Source organism: Hypomesus nipponensis, chromosome 6 (genome assembly GCF_054491055.1).
Source record: "Hypomesus nipponensis isolate SF chromosome 6, ASM5449105v1, whole genome shotgun sequence".
NCBI classification, from domain to species: domain Eukaryota; kingdom Metazoa; phylum Chordata; class Actinopteri; order Osmeriformes; family Osmeridae; genus Hypomesus; species Hypomesus nipponensis.
This window is the reverse complement of record NC_140366.1, coordinates 10,900,378-10,921,959: the sequence shown is the minus strand read 5'-3', so window position 1 is coordinate 10,921,959 and position 21,582 is coordinate 10,900,378. Positions and strand designations below refer to the sequence as shown.

The following is a 21,582-nucleotide window of genomic DNA, read 5'->3' as shown; positions in this document are numbered from 1 at the left end:
TCTTTCTCAGAAGATTCTGGATTCATCTCCTGAGAACATCCATCACTGTGTCAGAATAGTTAATGTTCCCACAGAAGGACAGTTGTCTGAAGGGTGGAACACTAACATAAGGGTGCACTTCAGTCAACTTTCTAAAAGGAGAGAGGTTTTCAGAAGAGTAAACAAATCAGTGTTCAAATAACTAGCACATTGCATCTACTGCTCACTTTTCGTTGGCATGTGAGGTGATTTGACATGCCGTACAAGGAACATTTCCTTTCCATTGACTCATCCTTACTACCCATGCAGGTTAAACTAGGTATGTTAAAACAATCAATCAAACACACCTCTGTCCATCTGTCCATCCTCTCCATCCATACCCCTGTCCTGCCATCCTTACCAAAAATGTTCTGGGTTGACAGTTGAGGACTGTACTAACAGCGTGGTGTTCCGAATCAGCTGCAGCATGGCCGCATACCTTGTATGGTGTCTTCATTGAGAGCAAGATCTACCTTGTTTAAACCACTCCTGGAGGCATGTAAATGTTTCATTTGAAAGAGGTGAATTAGTGCAATGAAAGTAACACAGAGCTAATCCCCCTTTACCAAAACAAAACACCACAAAAAACCCTTTGAGAGTTCCTCTACAATTACACAGGACTGGTACTGGATGAGGATTACAAGAGATGAGAGGAATAGAGGGTGGGGGACAGGAAGGGAGAGGAGAAGAACTGAGAGGATTGGAGAGAGCAGAAGAGAGGAGAGGAGTTACTTAACATCCAGGGTCTGATGATTGGCTGTCTTTAACATCCAGCTGTCTCACCACCTCTCTGACAGCTTTCTGGACTGACACAGCCTCTTCCTGGAAAGTGAAACTTCTTATTCAATGTTTACATGACCGGAAACAACTAAATCTTTTTTGGGGGAAAAAGGAAGTCCATTCAACTGTACGTGTGGAGAAAACTCGCAGTGTGAACAAGATATGCGTCAATAAATAAATGATCCACTAGATAATGAATATTGTTTCAGAGCAGAGTAAACAGCATATGATTGGAGTTTGACTTTCTGGGCTTTGTTTAAATATCAGGCCATTGTTTGACGTGATGCAACGTGAAAGACACAGAGAGACAGAGAAAGGCAGAGCCAGAGAAGCAGAAAGGAAGAGAGAAAGTTACTGATGCTTCCTTCAGAGTTTAAAACAGAATACAAGAAGAGGCAGAGACCACATCACACACAACAAACAATGCCCGCAACGTGTAATTATGTTTGAAATGTGGTAACTAAAAATCGAGATTTCCAATTATTTGCAAAAGTCTATGTGGATAGAAGACCGACTTCACATGGTTCCACTTTACAAGCTTGAAGAGAAACAAACAAATTGCACCTCGTTTGGTTCACAGGGGTATTTTTAACTGCCTTTGGCTGGCGTGTCCACAGGACAATCAATACCAGGCTGGAGACAGAAACTGACTCTGCAGAATAAACTGCTGCCCATGTTTGTGTGTGTGAGCAAGTAAGAGAGAGAGAGAAAGAAAGAAAGAAAGAGCGAGAGCGTGCTTGCACAAGTGTGTATGTATTTATGTTTATGTACTGTATGTCTGTGTTGGTGTGTTGTGGCCTGGTCTGACATGCTGCAACGAGCCTGAGTCAGCAGTATAGTTACAGCCAGTCTCCCAGATAAAAAATACTGGCTTTGCAACCAGGATTGGTTCATGGAAAACCACTATCAATGGCCTTTTTATATTTAGAACTCTTAGATGTCAATGCAGTTCTCATACTTGATTTGAAATTATAGGATTGGCCATGAGGATGAGAGGTGACTTCTCTAAACAAGTCCCACCTACATGTCCATTTGTCCTTCACCAGCTGTTGAGCCGCCTCCATCTCCTCCTCTACCTCCCCCCCAGTCTCCCCCACTTTTCTCCCCCACGTTCTGTTTGTTGTGTATGATGTGGTCTCCTTTCCTTTTTTCTGTTCTAAACTCTAAAGCAAGCTTCAGTAACCACTCTCTACATCGCCCCTTTCTTCCTATCTCTCTCTTTCCCCCACATTTTCTCTCTCTCTCTCGCTCTCTCTAGCTCTCTCTGGCTCAGTCTCAAACAAGGTGTAGGACTTCACAGGCAGAGCAGCCTTTTAGGGCAGGGTAAAACACTCCCACAAGAGGTCACAGGCTTCAATCAAAAAGGCTATGCTCGGACTGGCCAGATTACCTTCAATTACGACAGCTGCAAACACACATCCTGAAAGACGCACAAAAACACATGTCTACACACACAGACGCACACCCAAAGGAACAAACATACACACACACACACACACACACACACAGACTAACAGACATGCACACACAAACAGCAGCATGCCACAGATTCACAACTTTTTTGAGAGACACATTTTCATCCTCCTATAAATACTGAGGCTCATGCAGGAGAACAACAGCGGAGCAGGCAGCCCATTGACTCCTGCACAGACCTCAGGATAGAGCTCCCAACACCAAGATTACACATTGTTATTTCTCTCACATAAAACTTTATTAGTTTTACACAATAAATGGCCTAGTCATGCCGACGATTTTCAAATGAAAACAACCAAGCTCTGCCGCCCTCCTGTAAGATGCTAAACAACTCTGAAAGGCCATGGTTGAGGTTGGGGAAGGAGGGGGGGCGGAGGGAGGGAGGGAAAGAGGGGAGAGGTAGCGGACACAGGCGACCATGATGAATGTTCTTTATCCCTCTTTAAAAAAACAAACTGCCAGTAACTCTGAGGGCCCTGTAATGGACAGTTGACTAGCCGCTCACAGTCTTGATGCCTTAGTAAAAGCTGCCTTTGTATATGAGAGAAGCTGAAGGCTTCAGACACCCAGGGACTGGCACTTTGAGTTAGATGAGAGTCCCCCCTCTTCTCCCCTTCTCCCTCTTTTCCTTCCTCCTTACCTCCTTCCTTCCGTCCCTCCAGGGAAGTCAGTCCTGGAGGAAATCAAAAGCCATCCCCTCTGTGTTTCTGAACTAATCCACATTAATGACCACATGATTCTCCGGCAAGGGCCAGACAAAGGTGGTAGTGCCCTCCTTCACAAAGCCTTGTTTTCACAGCTACACATGTGACATCTGTGGTCAGGGTGTACAACCCTGACGACATACAGCAGGAGCAGCAGGAGTCCACCTGTTACATGAATCTACTGATGAGTTTGAGTGTAGTCTCCTTAGCAATGTGTTCATATCGTAATGTTGTCCTCCCACAGAAATAAGGGTGTTGGCAAAACATTTCTAGAGAGGGGAAGTGAGGAGAGAAGATGAGAGGAGAAGTGAGCAGAGGAAAGACAAAATGAGACAAGACAAGACAAGAGGACACAAGGGTGTGTTTGCACCTGGGATAGTGTATGTGTGCAAAATCTATTGATTCAGTCGCTAGTATTGCAGAGGTTAACTAAAGCAACTGTTACTACGACTTTGGCTTCTGCACTACACAACCTATAAGCCTATCTCTGTTCGTTTCACTTGGTCTTAATTAGACAAACAGCACCCATTCAGTAGGACAATGTGCTGCCCATATGCTGTGGCGTTTACCGCTCATCAGTATGCACCAGTGCTAGTGTGGGCCTAATTAGAATGCAGGATGGTTACTCTCGTGACAGGAGCTAAGTCCGTGTTTTTATTAGACAAAGGACTTCCCAGACAGCATGTGACACTTTCTAAAGTCAAGTTAATTACTTTGCTTGCAAGGTGAAATTACACAACAAACATTTCCTTACATCAGGATTTTTAAAGAAGGAAACTGAGGCATTAATGCTTTCCAAGTAGAAAAGCAACACTGTAATTTTGACCTGGCCCTCAAATTCCTCTGCAACATGTGTAGCAGTTTTAGGACCCTCAGGAGAACATAAATAAATTCCAACATCCAGCATTTACTGTACTCTTTTTTGTAAAGAGTCAGCAGAATGTGAGGCACATGCCATTTTGCAAGTCACTGCAGTGCCGAGTCATTGGTCATTGGTTTAGAAGTATTCCCTTTTCTTCCAAAACTGGAATCAAACTTGTGTCTTCCATAAAAACCATGGCGCTAACTCATCAAGCAGAAGCATGGCTGTGTGTGTTAGCACAGCAAGCTAATCCGGCCCTGTACTGGAGGCCTCAGACAGGGTCACAGGCAAACAAACCAACTCTGTTGCATTATGATACATTGAACTACATTAAATAAATGCATGTGAGCTGTGGAACGCATTCCTCTAAGAACAATACAGCATTGGACAAATTATTCCAGTATCCCTTCTGTTTTGGTTCTGATGGTGTCTTTTGAGGGCTCACCCACAGTAAGATTGAGGTTACTGGGTTCATGTGTATGTTGATTTTGATGATCAAGTGCTACGTGATGACATCCACATTCCTCAACCCAGTCTGAAATAGCTCTGGAGGCTACCAGAGCACACTGACCTGCAGCTAGCTTCTCTGCCTGACCTGAGGTAGCTCTTTGCTGTGTTGCCTACAATGATACACTGTATGTGAGATAACCAAAAAGCTAAGACCTGATGTAATAATGTCCTGATCCTGCCTAGGGTACATTTATTTTGTTAGCTTAGCCTGCATTCAGCTTACGATAGCCTAGCCTTCTCTAACTATTCTGTGATATAGCTTGAGTTAGTCTAATGTGAACTGGTAGCCTGAGCCTGAGTTAGCTTAGCCTAAGTTAGCCTAGCACTTGGTGTCACAGAGGTGTGACTTCCTGTGGGTTCTGGAACACAGTTCCTATTTGTTGATGTACATGTTGGTCATTGTTCTGCCCTTCCACTCAGGAAGTGACAGGGCCCGAGGTATATTTGTGTCAACGTGGGAAGCAGACAAACCAGGGCCCGTCGCGGACCTGCGTGGAGCATCAACAGGAAGGGGTTATAAGGTTGCGGCGTGCTCTGATGTGTGGGACTGGTTATCTTACAGTACTAGATGTACCAACATTCTAACTCCCATTGGGTTGCTACGTAACAGCTGTCAAGTTCCACTGTTTGTGTTAACTTGCTGTACAGCTCTAATAGCGACAGTAGAACCGAGCTTGTTTTCACGTACCCCATGTTACTCTTTCTGACTGCAATACATCTCCAAGGTCACAGCTGAACATGGTGCTGTGCTCGTGGCAAACTGTTTCAGAAGGTCCAGTGTTTCTGCTGCAATTTCACCTCAAGGATCAATAAAGGTTTAATTAACAAATCTTTTTTTTGAACACATAAGCAACAGGAGCGACGGTAATAGTAAACAACATCAGTAATCAACAGCTGTATAAACATATAGACAATACAACAGTAACAATAGTAAGCAACAATAAACATACAAACAGCATACAAAATAAACAATACAAACATCATGTCATTCAAAATATTCGAAATACCTTGGTCTGAAAACATGTATTCTACATGTACCCCATACACTACAAGCTGTGTAGAAGGGAACAACATGACAACGTGGTAAATGTAAATGATTGTCAGTGTGACACTCAAGGGAGGGGTTCACACACACGGACTACCGCTGACTTGTACAGTACGGGTGTATTTTTGTTTTCCAAGCACTAAACAAGCAATTAGTCATGACTCCAAAACTTTATGGCGAGAAAAAGCCGTCATAAAAAGCCCTGGTCGCTTTCATTTAAATCTGGGGCGGACAAACAAATATTTTAATTACGTTTCCACCGCTTGTTAAAAAAAGCCAAAAACAGCATACTTTCTAGAGCAGAGTAAAGCGTAGTGACAAAAACACGTACATCATTCTCAGCTTGGCCTGATGCTTCCACGTCTGTCAGAGTAGTAAACAAACAGGCCTTCTCCGTTGACCTCTCTGTGTCCTTTTCAGTGTCAGAGCACCTCTCCCATGACCTGTGGCTTCAACTTGCTGATATAACGCGCAAACACATACACACACTGCCCCTGACAGACTCGAGAGGATATGGAACATCCAGAGGAGGAGCAAAGGGGGGAGAGTCAGGAAATTGGGGACCCACGTGTGAGGACTCTGAGATGTACTCTCTTTCTCTCTGGGTCTGTTTCTCTCGTCCTCGTAAACACACACAGACACACACCACAGCTGAAAGTATTTGCTTTGAGTTTGAAGAGGCAGAAGGAAAATTATGATTCCACACAACCTCTGTTCATCTGAGCTTCGCACACACACGCCATGCACGTCAGCAGTTGGCTACGGCCAGAGACAGCAGGAAATAGACACATGACTGCCTCATCTGGTATGTTTGCACTTCTGTCCCAGATACACACACACCATGCACCCAGGCACATAATTGTACTCCCCATGTATTTGATTTATTTCTGATAGTAGCCCTATAGTAGGGATATGGGAGGACAGAGATGAACCGCTGGATATGACCATGTTCATTTACAGTATATATGTCATCTGTAGTGGAGGATATGGAAGAGGGTGAGTCTGGACATGTGTTTCTGACAAGATACAGCTCAGCCAAACTCCAACACAAACACACCACGTTTATCTGTCGGACCGAAGCATAACCTAAGTCGGTGTCTTATAAACCGTAGTCACTTTTTTAAAATCTTTCCTAACCTGTCAGGACTTAGTTACTGCTCAGTCTCTGAGAATGTCCTTGTGTTTGTGCATCTGTTTCTGTTTGTGTGTGCTATGTGTGTTGGAAGTACTCTAACCACTTCAGTGATCCACACACCAGCAGGGCTGAACTGTAAGTTGATCAGAGACACCGGGATGAATCCCAGCTCCACTTGACTGTACGAGTCACTGGTCACCGACACACACGGTCATGTTGTGAGAGGACTCTCATTCCACTGAGGCTCCTATTTGATTAACCTTTTGGGGTTAGGCTGTGAGCCAATTGCCAGGAGGGAGAGAGGAGATGCCAACAAACCCCCCTACACACACACAAACACACATAAACAGACACACATACATTTATAGGGGGGTCCTACCTTCCTGATAACATCTTCGAATAGATTAGAAAATAATCTTATTTACTGTTGACCGGAATATGACATTTTCAGTTTGTTAACTCAAAGGCCTAATGTCCTAACCCTCATGTCCCAAGTAATTGGTGATGGTGTCTGAGATGACACTAATTCAATTATCCAATCAAAAGATTTTGTCACAAAGTTGAAGCAAGTTAATGTCATAATTTATCCACAATGTATGTTTTCACAATCATGAGGGCCATATTAACTGATAAATTGTGTTACAAAACAAAACCCTGGCAGCCAAAAGTGGTTTTAAGAGGCTCAGTAAAACAACAAGTAAATGGACTTGATGTGATTATTTCTGCTACATTGTGAGGTTGAGTCGTGTGTTTGGTTTGACTCGCTGCCTAAACAAGCAGTTGCTGGGTTCCATTCATTTCATCTCTGATGTTTTTCAGACTGATACCAAGACTGCAGAGATGATGGGGCCAAGTGGGGGGGTGGGGGCGGGCAGGGGGCGACTGGAAGGGGAGGGGGGCGGGGGTGTAATGATGGAGAGTCATGGCCATTGAGGCGGTCAGTGACGTGGTGCTCTGCATTTCAAGTGAACTTTCTGTTCCTTGATAAAAGGACGTGTATCCACACAAGGGGAGGGGAGGTGTACCAGAAGCCAGGCATGTTTGTGAAGCCATCCATGAGGCCGAAGGACACCTGTTATTACCCCGAATAAGCAGCTGGAGCAGGAGGCACACCCTGTCTGTCTGCCGGGAGAGGGGTGGGGGTGATGGAGTCATGATGTTTGTGAGGGAAGGAGAGCAGTGAGGGAGGGTGTGGGAGGGTGAGGGAGGGTAAAAGAGGGGTGAAGGAGGTCACTGTTATCGTGTTGGTTCAGATTGCATTTCTGTTTTTTTTTCCCATCCCTGGTCCTGGTTCGCTCTGTTCCAGTGGTGCTAGTGATACCGTGAGAGAGACCGGAGAGAGACCTGCATGGGCCGACAGACGATCATGATACTACAACACTGTATATCTGTTCTGTTTTCTCTGTGGACGCCACCTATGTTGTTCTGACATGAAAGAGCAGCAAGGGTTAGATTCCTACGGAGCATCTCTCTTTCTCTTCAGAGCCCCTATAACCTTTCTCTCCTGCTCCTTCTCTCCTCTCTCTGTCTATTTCTCTATTTTTGTCTGCGGCTCTTTGTCTCTCTCTCTTCCCCTAGCTACCACTCTCACTCTTTCCAGTTCCCTCTCTGCAGCTCTCTTTACAGTTATCTCTGTCTCTCTGTCCAGCTCATTCTCTCTTTCCCACTCCTAGAGCAGGAATGATTCCTCAGCTAATAATCTCCTCTGCTCCATAAATGGAACATATATTATGTTACCTTGTATCAGATCACAGTATCACAGTGTGTGTGTTCCACCACAGTTGCTACTGTTTTATTAAGGGAGAAACTCTGCCACTCCCTAAAGACTGGTGACATCCTGCTGGGCAAAGCAGACAGTTCTAGAAAGTTTAACCAGCACTTCCTATCTGGTTGCAGTCAGAGGCCAGATCTGAAGATAGAGACCTTGATGTTCGGTCGCTCCCTGTTGGTCTGGCTGTGTCTTTATCTTGTTTATCTGCGAGGTTTCGAGGTCACTGCTCCTTTTAGACGTGGGATCCTCCTTGTCGTCACGTTCCTGTGTGTTCTGAGGACAAGAGGGTGGTTCCTCCCTCCTCCTCTCATCTTCCTCTTCTTCCTCCATCCTTCCCAGCTGTCATTAGCGGTCTGTGTATCATCCAATGGGTAATTGTACAGTAGCTCTCCTCTCTTCTCCATCTCTTCTCCTCTTCTTCTTGCCTTTTCTTATCCCTCCTCTCCTCCGCCCGCCAGGAAAACACTCTAATGTCTGCTTAGGTAAGACCCAGACAGGAGATAAACATTATGATCAGGGTGATGCGAGGTGATGATAGGTGATGATAGGTAGGACAGTAATGGCTGTTTAGAGCTGCTGCTGCCTCAATGTTGGAAGGAGGTGATTGAGTTGACATCACAACAGAGATTGTTTCATCCACTTCACCCAGCCCACCCAGCACTGTTCTCACTGACACTGAGACCTAAACACATACACACACATCACACACATCCACTTCACAGAAACAAACACACACACACAAGTCATTTTAAATACACAGTCAGACCAAAATCACATGCTGTGTGTGACGTGTGTGTCTGTCTGTGGTTGTTTTTGTGTGTGTGTGTGTGTGTTTGTGTGTGTGTGCCTGAGTGTGTGAGTGTAGGTGTGTTGTTTAGGCTAGTTGCACACATGCGTCTCTCCTCTATGCCTTGCCTCAAGAACTATAACACAGTTACAGATCACTTCCTGTTCTAATGGCCTTCCAGACTCTCTTACTGCCCCTTTCTGTCTTTCCAGCTCTCCATCTGTCTCTCCATCCATCCGCCGCTCCCTTCACTCACTCACCCTGCCGGCCTTTCTTACATCTGTCTGGCCCTCAATCCCTCCATTCCCTCTTCCCTCCGTTCCTCTATCCTTCTCTTTCTCCATCCCTCCTTCTATACCTTCATTCTTGACTCCATCCATCCCTCCCTCCATTCCTGGGTATTAATTGCAGTGACGTCCTGATAGGCATCATTAACACACATCAGCAACCATAAGAAACCACATGTTGATGTTCCAAGAATAAGAACACAATGAGGGCAGGCAGACAGACAGACAGCCAAGGAGGGTGCTGGACAGACAGGAAGGCAGGAAGACAGGCAGGCAGACATAAACAGTCAGACAGGCAGGGAGACATAAACAGTCAGACAGGCAGGGAGACATAAACAGTTAGACAGGCAGGCAGGCAGGCAGGCAGGCAGGCAGGCAGGCAGGCAGGCAGGCAGGCAGGGAGGGAGGGAGGGAGGGAGGGAGGGAGGGAGGGAGGGAGGGAGGGAGGGAGGGAGGGAGGGAGGGAGGGAGGGAGGGAGGGAGGGAGGGAGGGAGGGAGGGAGGGAGGGAGGGAGGGAGGGAGGGAGGGAGGGAGGGAGGGAGGGAGGGAGGGAGGGAGGGAGGGACTACATTGAAGGTTCCATTGTCACAGATAATAAATCAGGGAAGTGTATACAAAATATCTTTGACAATGTAAGGTTCAATAGGGTGACAGACTGGTTCATATTTAGAAATTAATTTTTCTGGTCCATGGGATTCATGAAAAAGGGGCCTATTGTTTTTTTAATGGCTATTTGTATATATATATATATATATATATATATATATATATATATATATATATATATATATATATATATATATATATATATATATATACACACTGTACTTGCTGTTAATAATATGTTTAGTCTAACAACTTGGTTTGAGGTAGATTTTCTCAATGACTGGCCTGGTCTGCTCATGATTCATGGATAAATACAGTAAATCCTCTTCAATTTTATTGTTAAGGCGCTGGGCAGCCTCTGACGGTAAAATAACATATTGTGCCTTTTTATCGGTGCAGTGATAACAGGTTGTATAATGACTCCTGGTGGCAGTCCGTGCGGTGAAGGGGAGTGGGGGTTTGGAGCCTGGTAGGGGGTCCCATGCAGGCAGGGGGGGTTGCCCAGCTTCCAGCCCAGTGAACAGGCCCTGAGGTCTGGGAAGATAGTGTGTTGTGACAATCTGGCTCTGGTCCTCACGGATTACTGTTCATTGTATTAGCTGTACAAAACTGTAGGTCTCTGTCTATGTCATTATCTCCTCTGTTTATTGTGTATTCTCATTGCCTGCCCCAAACACACACACAAACACTCACTCTCTATTAAAAACACACACATAAACCCAACTCAAGTCCTGGCAAGTCACTGAGCAAAGATGTTTTGCATGTGCCTTCGAAGAAGAATACTTTAAATTTCCCTCCCTCCCTCCCTCCCTCCCTCCCTCCCTCCCTCCCTCCCTCCCTCCCTCCCTCCCTCCCTCCCTCCCTCCCTCCCTCCCTCCCTCCCTCCCTCCCTCCCTCCCTCCCTCCCTCCCTCCCTCCCTCCCTCCATTTGCCAGTCTTCCAGGTTTTGTAATGTAGTGGTCCTCTCTTCATCCCTCCATCCCTCCCTTCTCCCCCCCTTCTCAGCGCATTGTTGTTCTTTCCCTCCCTCATTCTCTCCCTATCAGGCATACTCTGTGCCAGCCTCTCTCCTTCCATCCGTCCGTTCCTCGCTCCCTCTCCCTCCTTTCCTCCCTACATACAGCATGTGCCCTTCCCCTTACCTCTGCTGACGTGTTTCTGAAGGACATCCTGCAGAGGAACAATAAAGACAACTTTGTGGTTCTCAAACCAGAGGGCCCCATTGTTACCCATCACAATGGCACCAATGACTCTGAGAGGCACCCACGCCTGCCTGTGACACCTGGGCCTCAGCGTGTGAACCAGGCGACACTCAGGGAAGTATTTTAATATGTTGGGCAGGAAACACGGTTTTCAATACTTGTGTTATGTTTGGCCTGAGTTGAAGGTTCAAGGATTATGGGTAGAGTGAATATTAGGAGTTCACATAAACGTCAGACTGGTTGGGATTAGGAGAAAACACAGGTCTGAGAACTCCTGTTTGGTGAAATGTTGAAAGATTTCACCGTATGTCATAAAATGCACAGGCGCAAACAACTACAATAACAGTTGTCACTGATCAGTGAACGATAATCTACAAATAATCTGCTAAAACCGCAAGTTAGACTACAGATTAACATGCTAATCCCATCTCCTGGGGTTGTGTATGTAGTCTGGATGTGATGTGTATACACTGCACTGGGCGGCTTCAGAAAACCCAGTCTGTTGACTGTAAAAATGCAACAAACCGCATCATAATTGTGTCCAGAGCCACGTCTATTTGTCAACACATGTTTGTCAGGAAACAACCAGGACACTTCTGGAGGGATGCAGAACACACATAGAGCCGGAGCCGGTGGAGAATGGGGGGGCTGGGGGGACTGGGGGGACTAGGGAACTGGGGGAAGACAACTGGGATGAGGAGAAAACTTGGGGGAGGACGGAACTTGGGGGTGAGACGGACAGAATAGAGGTGAGAGAGAAGGATAACTCTGGAGAGAGAGATAGAGAAGTAGCGACAGACAGAGAAACCTGGAGAGGAGAGAGAGAAAGAGAGAGAGACAGAGGTGAGAGAGAGAGAGAGAGAGAGAGAGAGAGAGAGAGAGAGAGAGAGAGAGAGAGAGAGAGAGGTAAAAGAGAGAGTGAGAGACAGAGGTGAGAGAGAGAGAGGTGAGAGAGAGAGAGAGAGAGAGAGAGAGAGAGAGAGAGAGAGAGAGAGAGAGAGAGAGAGGGGAATGGGAGGTGAGAGAGAGAGAAAGCCAGGCGTGACCACAACGCCGCTCCTCTGCAGTCTGGAGAACTTTTATAGACCAGCAGCAGGGATGTCAACTCCTTGTGCTGCCTTGGGCCTCTGGCCAGGAATGGACCACTACTGATGTGTATACAGACCTGCCAGTATGTACCCAATCTGATGCATCTACATGACTGATAATGTTTCTACAGGCCTAGTAGTACATATACTATATATATATATATATATATATATATATATATATATATATATAAACCAATCAATATATGTATAGGCCAACAAAAGGGTTTGACAGCAAAGTCAGAATTGTATGTATAAAGACAATGTGCTTTGCAAGTTTGGTGTCTAAAATGTGAAAGCACATTCCTAAGCAGAATACAGAACAATTGTTTGCATCCAACCTTTTTCGAAAATCAATCTAACTCCAACCCATGGACAATCTGTAAACAAAGAGGTGCAAATGATGAGAACACATAGGATCTAAACGTTGGTCTAATGGTTGATGCTTGCTTTGTCAGTCATGAGGTCACGGTCAGAGTTCTGCTGGGGGTCTGTGTTTCTCTAACCCTCTCACACATAAGTCCTGTTGATGTTGCCCCTCTCATCCCCCTGTAGCAGACTGGGTCCGGGCATTTCTGGCACGAGTGTTTTCCCTGAAACACCTGGGGAAACACTTTATTGTTGATGCAAAGGTACACCCATTCTGGTTAACCTTCCCTGTCTCTCTCAATGTGCCTCTTTCTCTGTCTTTCTCTCTCTCTTTCTCTCTCTCTTTCTCATCATCCTTCTCTCTTTCCATCTCTCTCCCAATCCCTCATTGTCTCTTTATCTGTCTTCCTCTCCACTTCTTCCTAACACCCCCCTTTCTCTCATGCTGTTTCGGACGGATCTATATGACTGGAACAACAGAACTCAGGATTCTTCCAGTTGTACTTCATCAACATAGCGGCGTGACCCGCCCCTGGGTGCCATGCGGCCGTCCCGCCCTGCTCCTCCCCCCTCCCGCAGAGCGAGGTCCACCGAAGCCCAGCGCCCAGCGGGCGGACACATCTGGAGCGCCAGGACAGCTGGGGATCCCAGGGAGAGCAGGAGGAGATACAACACACACGGGGTGTCGGGTTCCTGTGTTTATAGATACCACCGACTGCATCTGACAGCCCACTACACCCCCCCCCCTCCCAACCTTGGTGCGCTCTCTACAGAACACTGCGGATCATTATTACCAGCATGCTATTCATTCTTACTGAGAACCCGTGATCTCTCCTCACCTCAGATGGACCCCGTGTCCCGTTTTGGGGGAGAGACCATCACGCAGTTGGTCTCTTTCTTCTCTCGGCGTTAGATCGCTGCTTTGTTTCTCTCCAGACTCAGATGTGGGTGAGACTGAAGTGGGTCTCCTGAAACAACAACAACGACAGCCTCCCTCACATGAAAGGTTATCAAGGCTCCCTTATCTTGATGAGTCTCACCCGTTTGTCCAGGAAACTGCTCACCAGCTATTCCCGCAGTCCACCCCGCTGGAAGGCCTCTATTGTCTGAGAAAGCTGGGTCTAGGAGTGTGCTTCCCTATTACTCGTCCCAGCAGAGGGGACACCCAGGACCGATGGGGAGAGGGGGGGGGGGGGGGGCTTTGAGAACTAACTGACAGGAAGGATATGAGAAAGTTAATTTGCTTCCCTTTTTGCTGGCTCTCACAAAAGGCTTTTGGGAAGACGGCGGGTGGAGACGAGGGGACAGCGGCAGAACACAGGGCTTCCCTCAATTGTTTTGACTGAACCAGAAAATGATCTGGACCATGGCTCTCCCCTGACGTACACATACACACACCTCCAGGAACACACACAAGAGCACACATACATACACACACACAGGCATGGATACACTCTTACACACACACACACACACACGCAAAACATCCTTATTTGAAACCTCCCAGGTATTGACCGTGAGAGGCCTGTTTTAAACAATTTGACGAACAAAAGGTTCAAGAGAGTAACTCCCATCAGCATCCCAGGCAGGCTGGGTTTAGCTCAGCTGTGTGTGCTCGTTTTCCTCTCTGACACGAAGCAGTTCACACACAAAGGAGGAGGAATGCAGACAACATAAATATATATAAACCTAAAGACACACACATAAATATCCTTAATATTTGCTGTATATACTGTACATACATACTTTCATCCGTACAACTACACACACTCATACTGTACATAGATGTGTGCACACACACACACACGCACACACACTAGCCAAGCATTGAGGAACACTCTCCCTCTGTTCTCTCCACTGTCCATCTCCCTGCTAGTCTCTCCGGTTGAGAGTAAATCATGTTTAAAACACCCAGAGAGGATAAGCACAGCTGTTGATTCAAACTGGACCTTTCTCTTCTCAGCCTGACAGTCCTCACTGCAGGGAAGGAGGCCGGCAACAGTTCTCATGTTAAAGCAAGGGGTAGGGGGGGAATGGGAGTTCAGGGGGAGAGCAGGAGAGAGAGAGCTAAGGAGGAGGGGAGGTGAGGGGGAGTTAGACAGAAAAGGGGGAGAGGGGGGAGCGGGTATTGTTCTGTGCATAACCCAAGGCCCTTTATTGGGTAGGGCTTCAAACACTGGGCTGATCGCATCACCTGTCCGATACGGACCGACCCGGCCACAGCACTGGTCACCACAGCAACACCTCTGGAATGCACTCCCCTCCTGCCCTCTCGTCTTTGAAGCGGTGAAGTTGCACGCCATTCAATAGAGAGAGCTGTGGGACTTTTGCGGGGGGGGGGGGGGTAGGTGGAGGCAGAGGGGGGGTCACAGGGGACATGGTTAGAGGGATAGTGAGAATATTAGCGTTGGCTTTTCAACTCGTCTGTCAGGGCAGCCGAAAGGCCGGGTCTGAGATGGGGGGGGCACACACCACAGCCACTGCTGTGCTCTGAGCAGCTGAGCTTGCTTCTATATTAAAAAGGATCTTATGTGGAGAACAGCTACGCAGGCTACAGAGGTCGGATCTGACCCAGGGCATGATCCTGGATCTGTTCAGGAAACCAACTCAAATATGTTCTTTTATATATATTGCAATACAAACAACCTGAGGCACTGAGCAAGCCTCCATAGGATGTGGCACAGGAGTGCCTGGATCCCAGGGAGAGTCCACAGGCCGAGCTTTATGTAACAGTGTGGTGCTGGTGTTCTCTCTAGGGTGAGGACAGGATTAGAGATGGGTGAGGAAACAGATTCATGGGAAAAGTATGCTGGGAGAAGGGGTTATGCAACACCTCACTGAATCGGAACGATTCCTCCGCTTATGGACTGCATATGCATTTTGCTTGTACTAAACTTGAAAGCCAAAAGTCACATTTTAAAAATTCACCCAGCATAATAGTTAGCCGTTTAAACAGTAGTGCCATGATACAGTTATTCTTTCGAAGCTGTCATTTGCATCCCAACCAGACATCGCTTAAGCCAACGAAATGCCATTGGTCATGAAGAGCAAACTATGACCAAGCTAAATAAAACTCAGAGTGTGGAGATGAGTATGAGAGGATCTCCTCGGAGCAGCGTGGAGATGTGGCTCTCATGCAGCAATCATCTCAGAAGCCTGTAATTTAGAGTCAAGTTCAAAGTAAGTATAAAGCGTTCCCACTTGCATTTGATTTGGACAAATTATTGAGGACAGTCTGTGTGTTGCATGAGAGAGTATACACGTGGACACAAGACCACAGCCTCAGATAAACTTGTTTCTCAGATAGCAGAGCTGAGGTTACAGTGATCTGACTCTGAGCAGTGGTTCTCAAACTGTTTTAGTCCCCTCAGGAAATATATTTTGGACCCAGCTGCTCACCAATTGTAATGATTTCTCTTCTGTCTCTTTTTCTATAATGATATCTCTTTTTACAGCACCAGGCTTCTGTCCACATCTCTACCACCCCCTTTGCAACCTGACCCCATCTCCCTCAGGGTCCCGCCCAGAAAAAAATTCCATTACCCATGAAGTTCCAGCCATGTCTTTCTGATCCATTTCACTTTGATGCTTCTCTCCTGTCTAAGAGAACATTAAAAGTCAGCATAATATCTTCCTCTTCCCCTCAAAAGGTGTGTAGATCAATTTTACAAGAATCCAATTGTGAAAATGTACAAACCTTTGAAATCCCTCTTCCCAGAGCATGAGCATCCCAGAGGTTGCAGGATACAGAAAAACCCTGCTACCCTCTATGCACTGAGCCAGCTGATTCCAATCTGACAGATCTTCTTGTCAGCACCGCTCTTAGAGCTAATTAGTGACATCAGGTGCATCGAGGAGACCATTTTCCAAACCTAGGCTTTTACACCTCTGGTCCCCTGCTATCTGTTCCACATCACCATCCCAGTTCACAGAGGCCATGCCTGGAAATGCCACCAGACCACAAGGCCTTGTGATCATGGCTGACTTATCTCTTTATTCTGATAATCCTGCTCCTTGGTGCCAGTCTGGTCATAGCCTTCAGGTGCCTGACTGTTATCGAGTCCATTGTTGCCATGGTGACTGACCCAGGACTTTTCACATTTACTGTAACACCACGGTTATCCCCCATTAGAGGCTTTTCGCAAAAAACACCAAAGGGGTTTCCCACTGTGGCATCCAGGGGCTGGAACCAACCACTGTGAAGCTGTTATCTCTACCCACGGCTGGGAGACCAAGAACAGAACTCAAAGTTCTTCTGGTTCCGCCTTTAACCATCTAAGTTCTAAACCATTACCTCCTTGGATCAGATAAGGAACAAGAGCGATGCCTTTGCCTAAAGAGGCGGCTTATCAGGGAGCAGGCTAGACCCTTCTCTTTTCGGAACACCAGTAAAACATCCAGGAAATCGCGTTTTGGTGTAATGTTTGGAACGGGAGCAAAGTGTGCAATTTCGGTGTAACACATTTTGATAAGCATGTACTGTTCCTATTTCCTTCTTTTAAAGTTAAATTGATGTTTTCCTACAGCACTGTTAGCTTGTGATCACGGCCATGGATGGTTAGTTTAAATTCTGTTTTGCTACCGAGGCATATACTTAAGTCATTTTTAGATTGAATTGAAGTCTTGAGATGCGATTAGATTGGAGAAAAGCGAGAACTGTTTTTGAAAAATTCAATAAGAGACATTGTGGCATCCAAACTAAAAGTTCTTGGCAAACTCCCATTTTTTTACAAGTAAAATACTGAAGCACATACACAGGTGTTCACTGTAAGTGATATCAAAGGTGTATGTCCACTATGAAGTCGAATCTTGATGTGGGCCTTGTATTATGTCTTTGCTGTGCACCTCAAGTAGCCAGTTGGCACTGGCTGGACTATGTGTGCAAACCCTCCGGGTCTGGGTCAAACCTTCATCTAAAGCACCCAGCACCTGCTCTTTGGATCCAACCTGAAAGAAAAGTTTTGAACAAAAGCAGAAAATCTGAAATCCCCCCCCTCCCCACACGCACACAAAGACACACATCCACCCATACGCACATAACTCCCCCCCCCCAACCCCCCATACCAAAAATCCTCTGGCTCAAGGAGTGGGTTCTGTTTGTTCAAGAGCGTGCCTCACACCTTTTGGGTTCCTGCAGGCATGTTTTGACTGTGGCCAGAGGAATGTGCTGATGGGCCTGGCCACCAGAATAACAGCCACATTCCTCTCATCCACCGAGGAGGAGGGAATGCAATTAGCACGTATTAGAGAGACTGGAGCCAGGCTGTCAGGACACAGCGTCATACGCCCAGGCCGAGGACCCATGCAAGATCTAAGTAAGATCAGGCCTAATAGCCTGCTTCAGAGAACTTCCTTTGAGGACTTGCAAAAAAGCAGCCCCAAGCTTGTTGTACTTAGGTGCATTGTATCTTTGACGCACCAAAAAGTCAGGGAATTTAAGAGCCTATGATTCCATTATTTTCCATGTTCACAATTATTAAGAATTTCTATTTGTTTCCCTAAGTTGAGCGCTACGGCTTCAAATCACAATTTTGTGCTCTTAAAATAAAGTACATGTTTGAACACTTTTATTACCAAGCTCTAGAAGAAGAATCTATTGATTCTGCGATGTGACATACACACATGCAGGGAACACACACACAAACATGCCTACCAATGAATGTCCCTCTATGCTTTTCTCCATCCTGCTTTCCTTCCTCTAAGGGCAGCCAGGAGCAGTGATTGGTTATCTCAAGGCAACTGAGTCCAAGTGCTCAACCATGTCCTGGAGAGTTATCTATTCTGCATGTTTTTACTGGGGTTTTCCACAGAGGTAACCCATGTGGGAACATTCAAACACCACTGAACACTGCCCCAAGGGGGAATTGAAACCAGGACCTTCTTGCAAAGAGGTGACATAGCAAGGCACTGGGCCACCGTCCCATCTTGTGGACAATGGTTACAACATGCTGTTGTAGAACTTCTTCAGCTGACTTTAACATTCATACACATCTCAGAAACTGTAAAAAGTCACTCTACTTTAGACACAAACAGATAAGTTCATGTTCACTGTTTTGCACGATGCCTCTTTGACTGTCACTAAAGTCCTTCGACTCCTGTTTGGTTTGAGATCAGAAAGAATGGTGAGCCTTCACACAGCCCCGGTCGGCTAGCTTGTTCGAACAACTCTCTGAGCTCACATGACATGGATGTATGGGTCAGGGCGGACTCCACAGCCTTCAAAGGTTTGTGAACGCTGTAGACCAGACCCCTGCTCCTCTCTGCAGACCAGACCCCTGCTCCTCTCTGCAGACCAGACCCCTGCTCCTCTCTGTAGACCAGACCCCTGCTCCTCTCTGCAGACCAGACCCCTGCTCCTCTCTGTAGACCAGACCCCTGCTCCTCTCTGCAGACCAGACCCCTGCTCCTCTCTGTAGACCAGACCCCTGCTCCTCTCTGCAGACCAGACCCCTGCTCCTCTCTGTAGACCAGACCCCTGCTCCTCTCTGCAGACCAGACCCCTGCTCCTCTCTGCAGACCAGACCCCTGCTCCTCTCTGCAGACCAGACCCCTGCTCCTCTCTGCAGACCAGACCCCTGCTCCTCTCTGTAGACCAGACCCCTGCTCCTCTCTGCAGACCAGACCCCTGCTCCTCTCTGTAGACCAGACCCCTGCTCCTCTCTGCAGACCAGACCCCTGCTCCTCTCTGTAGACCAGACCCCTGCTCCTCTCTGCAGACCAGACCCCTGCTCCTCTCTGCAGACCAGACCCCTGCTCCTCTCTGCAGACCAGACCCCTGCTCCTCTCTGTAGACCAGACCCCTGCTCCTCTCTGCAGACCAGACCCCTGCTCCTCTCTGCAGACCAGACCCCTGCTCCTCTCTGCAGACCAGACCCCTGCTCCTCTCTGCAGACCAGACCCCTGCTCCTCTCTGCAGACCAGACCCCTGCTCCTCTCTGCAGACCAGACCCCTGCTCCTCTCTGCAGACCAGACCCCTGCTCCTCTCTGCAGACCAGACCCCTGCTCCTCTCTGCAGACCAGACCCCTGCTCCTCTCTGCAGACCAGACCCCTGCTCCTCTCTGTAGACCAGACCCCTGCTCCTCTCTGCAGACCAGACCCCTGCTCCTCTCTGCAGACCAGACCCCTGCTCCTCTCTGTAGACCAGACCCCTGCTCCTCTCTGCAGACCAGACCCCTGCTCCTCTCTGCCAGGACACAACAGGGCACGGAGATCAAAAAACCCACTGAGGGAGGCAAACTGGCACCAATCAACCCCCAGTTAGCTCTCCACTTCTGAAATCCAGGCAATATGTTTCATTCTAAAAAGTTCTGTTCTTGCATTTGTTACTTGTAATTTGTATGTGTGATTTAACGGTGTAATGTATTCCAGATTGATGTAGTCGAGATAGGATGAAGCCACAGCAAACATGAGAGGAAGTCATTTAGCTATAATTAGCATCATGCTGAGCTTGTCATGTCTTTAATTATGGACATTTTCAGAGTAAGGCATGGTCTCATTTTATCTCACTGTAGCACTCATGGTTATTTGAAAAGGACCTTGCACTTTATAAACATGGAAACTTTGCAGCACTTTCTTTAATTTGTTTAATATTCTTACAGGTTAATAAAAGAAACAGCAATACAAAAGCAATTAATTTAAACGGCAGTACAAGATGCACTTGGAGATCTTAAGCTTTGGCGCACAGGTGTTCTGGATTGGAACACACCTTGGTTCTCCTAAGAACCTTCCATCCAACGTTATTGAAAATGCTTTTATCCCTTTTATAACAGTTTGATATGTGAAAGCAGTGCCAGCAATGATAGTGGGATTCAGGGTCTTTGCTTAAAGGTACAATAGGTAAGATTTTTTGGTCCTCAATAAACATGTTGTGTAAGCTAATAAGGCCCTCTGAGAGTTGTTTAGTAACACTGACAGCTCAGTGCCAGTGGAATGTCACATTCGGTGAGGCAGGCCTTCCATCTTGGCTTATTTTGTGAAACCACTGTCAATCAAATTTGAGCAGGAGCTAATAGCAGAAGTTCAGACCAAAATTGTGGAATCTGTTTCTCATATTTGAATTTACTTTATACAGTAATGTCACCGACTTCAGCTTTAAGCATGAGGAATGTGAAGGGCCAGGTTGGATTTCGATCCTAAAGGGATCAGAGCAAGAGGAAATCACTGCAACTTTACGGTTTGGAACAGGAGCAATGCTCCTATTCTGAATCTATACAATAAACTGAGTCAACATTGGAGCATTAGTGTTGAAAATCGATATACATTTGTAATAAAACATTGGATAGTGATGTTGTTTTTCTGTCTGCTTGTGAGCTGTGCCTGAAGTTAGCAGTATCCCAGAACTGTTCTAAGAGAAAGCTTGGGCTATCCCGGTGCTAATAGAAAGCAAGTATGGCTAAGCAACTCATCTAATGATGAATTCAGAAATCTGTGCCTGTGTGTCAGTGTGTTTGTGTGTCTGTGGCTCGATTCTCTTGAGAACCAGGCACGGCATGAAGTTGAAATGGCTTAGGCCCCAAGAACGTGGTGCGACAAATAAACATTAAAAGTATAAATGCGACCACTAAACCTAGATACATGAACACATTTGACACCTGGCGTTGGGACCACAGGCACTGCAACTCACGTTCATTGAAAACAGCAACCAGATTGGAACAGATTTCACAATAAATAAACTGGACCAGACTCCACTCTGTCACTGAACATGTTATTACATACTAAGAGTCAGGGATAGGTTGTGGGGTTAGTTTGAAATCCATCCCTGTATCACTTGTATACCATGGGCACTTCACTATTGGCTAGTCTTGGCTTGTTGAAGGACAGTATGTCCACTACTTCATACTAGACTAAACTCCTGGCGACAAACCATCAGATCCCTTTAGGCTAACCAGAACCTAAATGCTGTATTGTTATTTTTCTGTGCTAGTCAATTGGAAAATATTGAA

General features: G+C 46.5%; 1 long non-coding RNA gene across 1 annotated transcript; it reads right to left on the bottom strand.

Moving 5' to 3' along the window:
* Window positions 1–3,569: 3,569 nt before the first annotated feature.
* LOC146287026 (uncharacterized) lies at window positions 3,570–5,856 on the bottom strand. The gene is made up of 3 exons (XR_014758514.1): window positions 5,355–5,856; window positions 5,036–5,145; window positions 3,570–4,835 (listed from the first exon to the last, which is right to left on the bottom strand). It is a non-coding gene; the product is annotated as an uncharacterized LOC146287026 (long non-coding RNA).
* Between the last annotated feature and the right edge of the window lie 15,726 nt (window positions 5,857–21,582).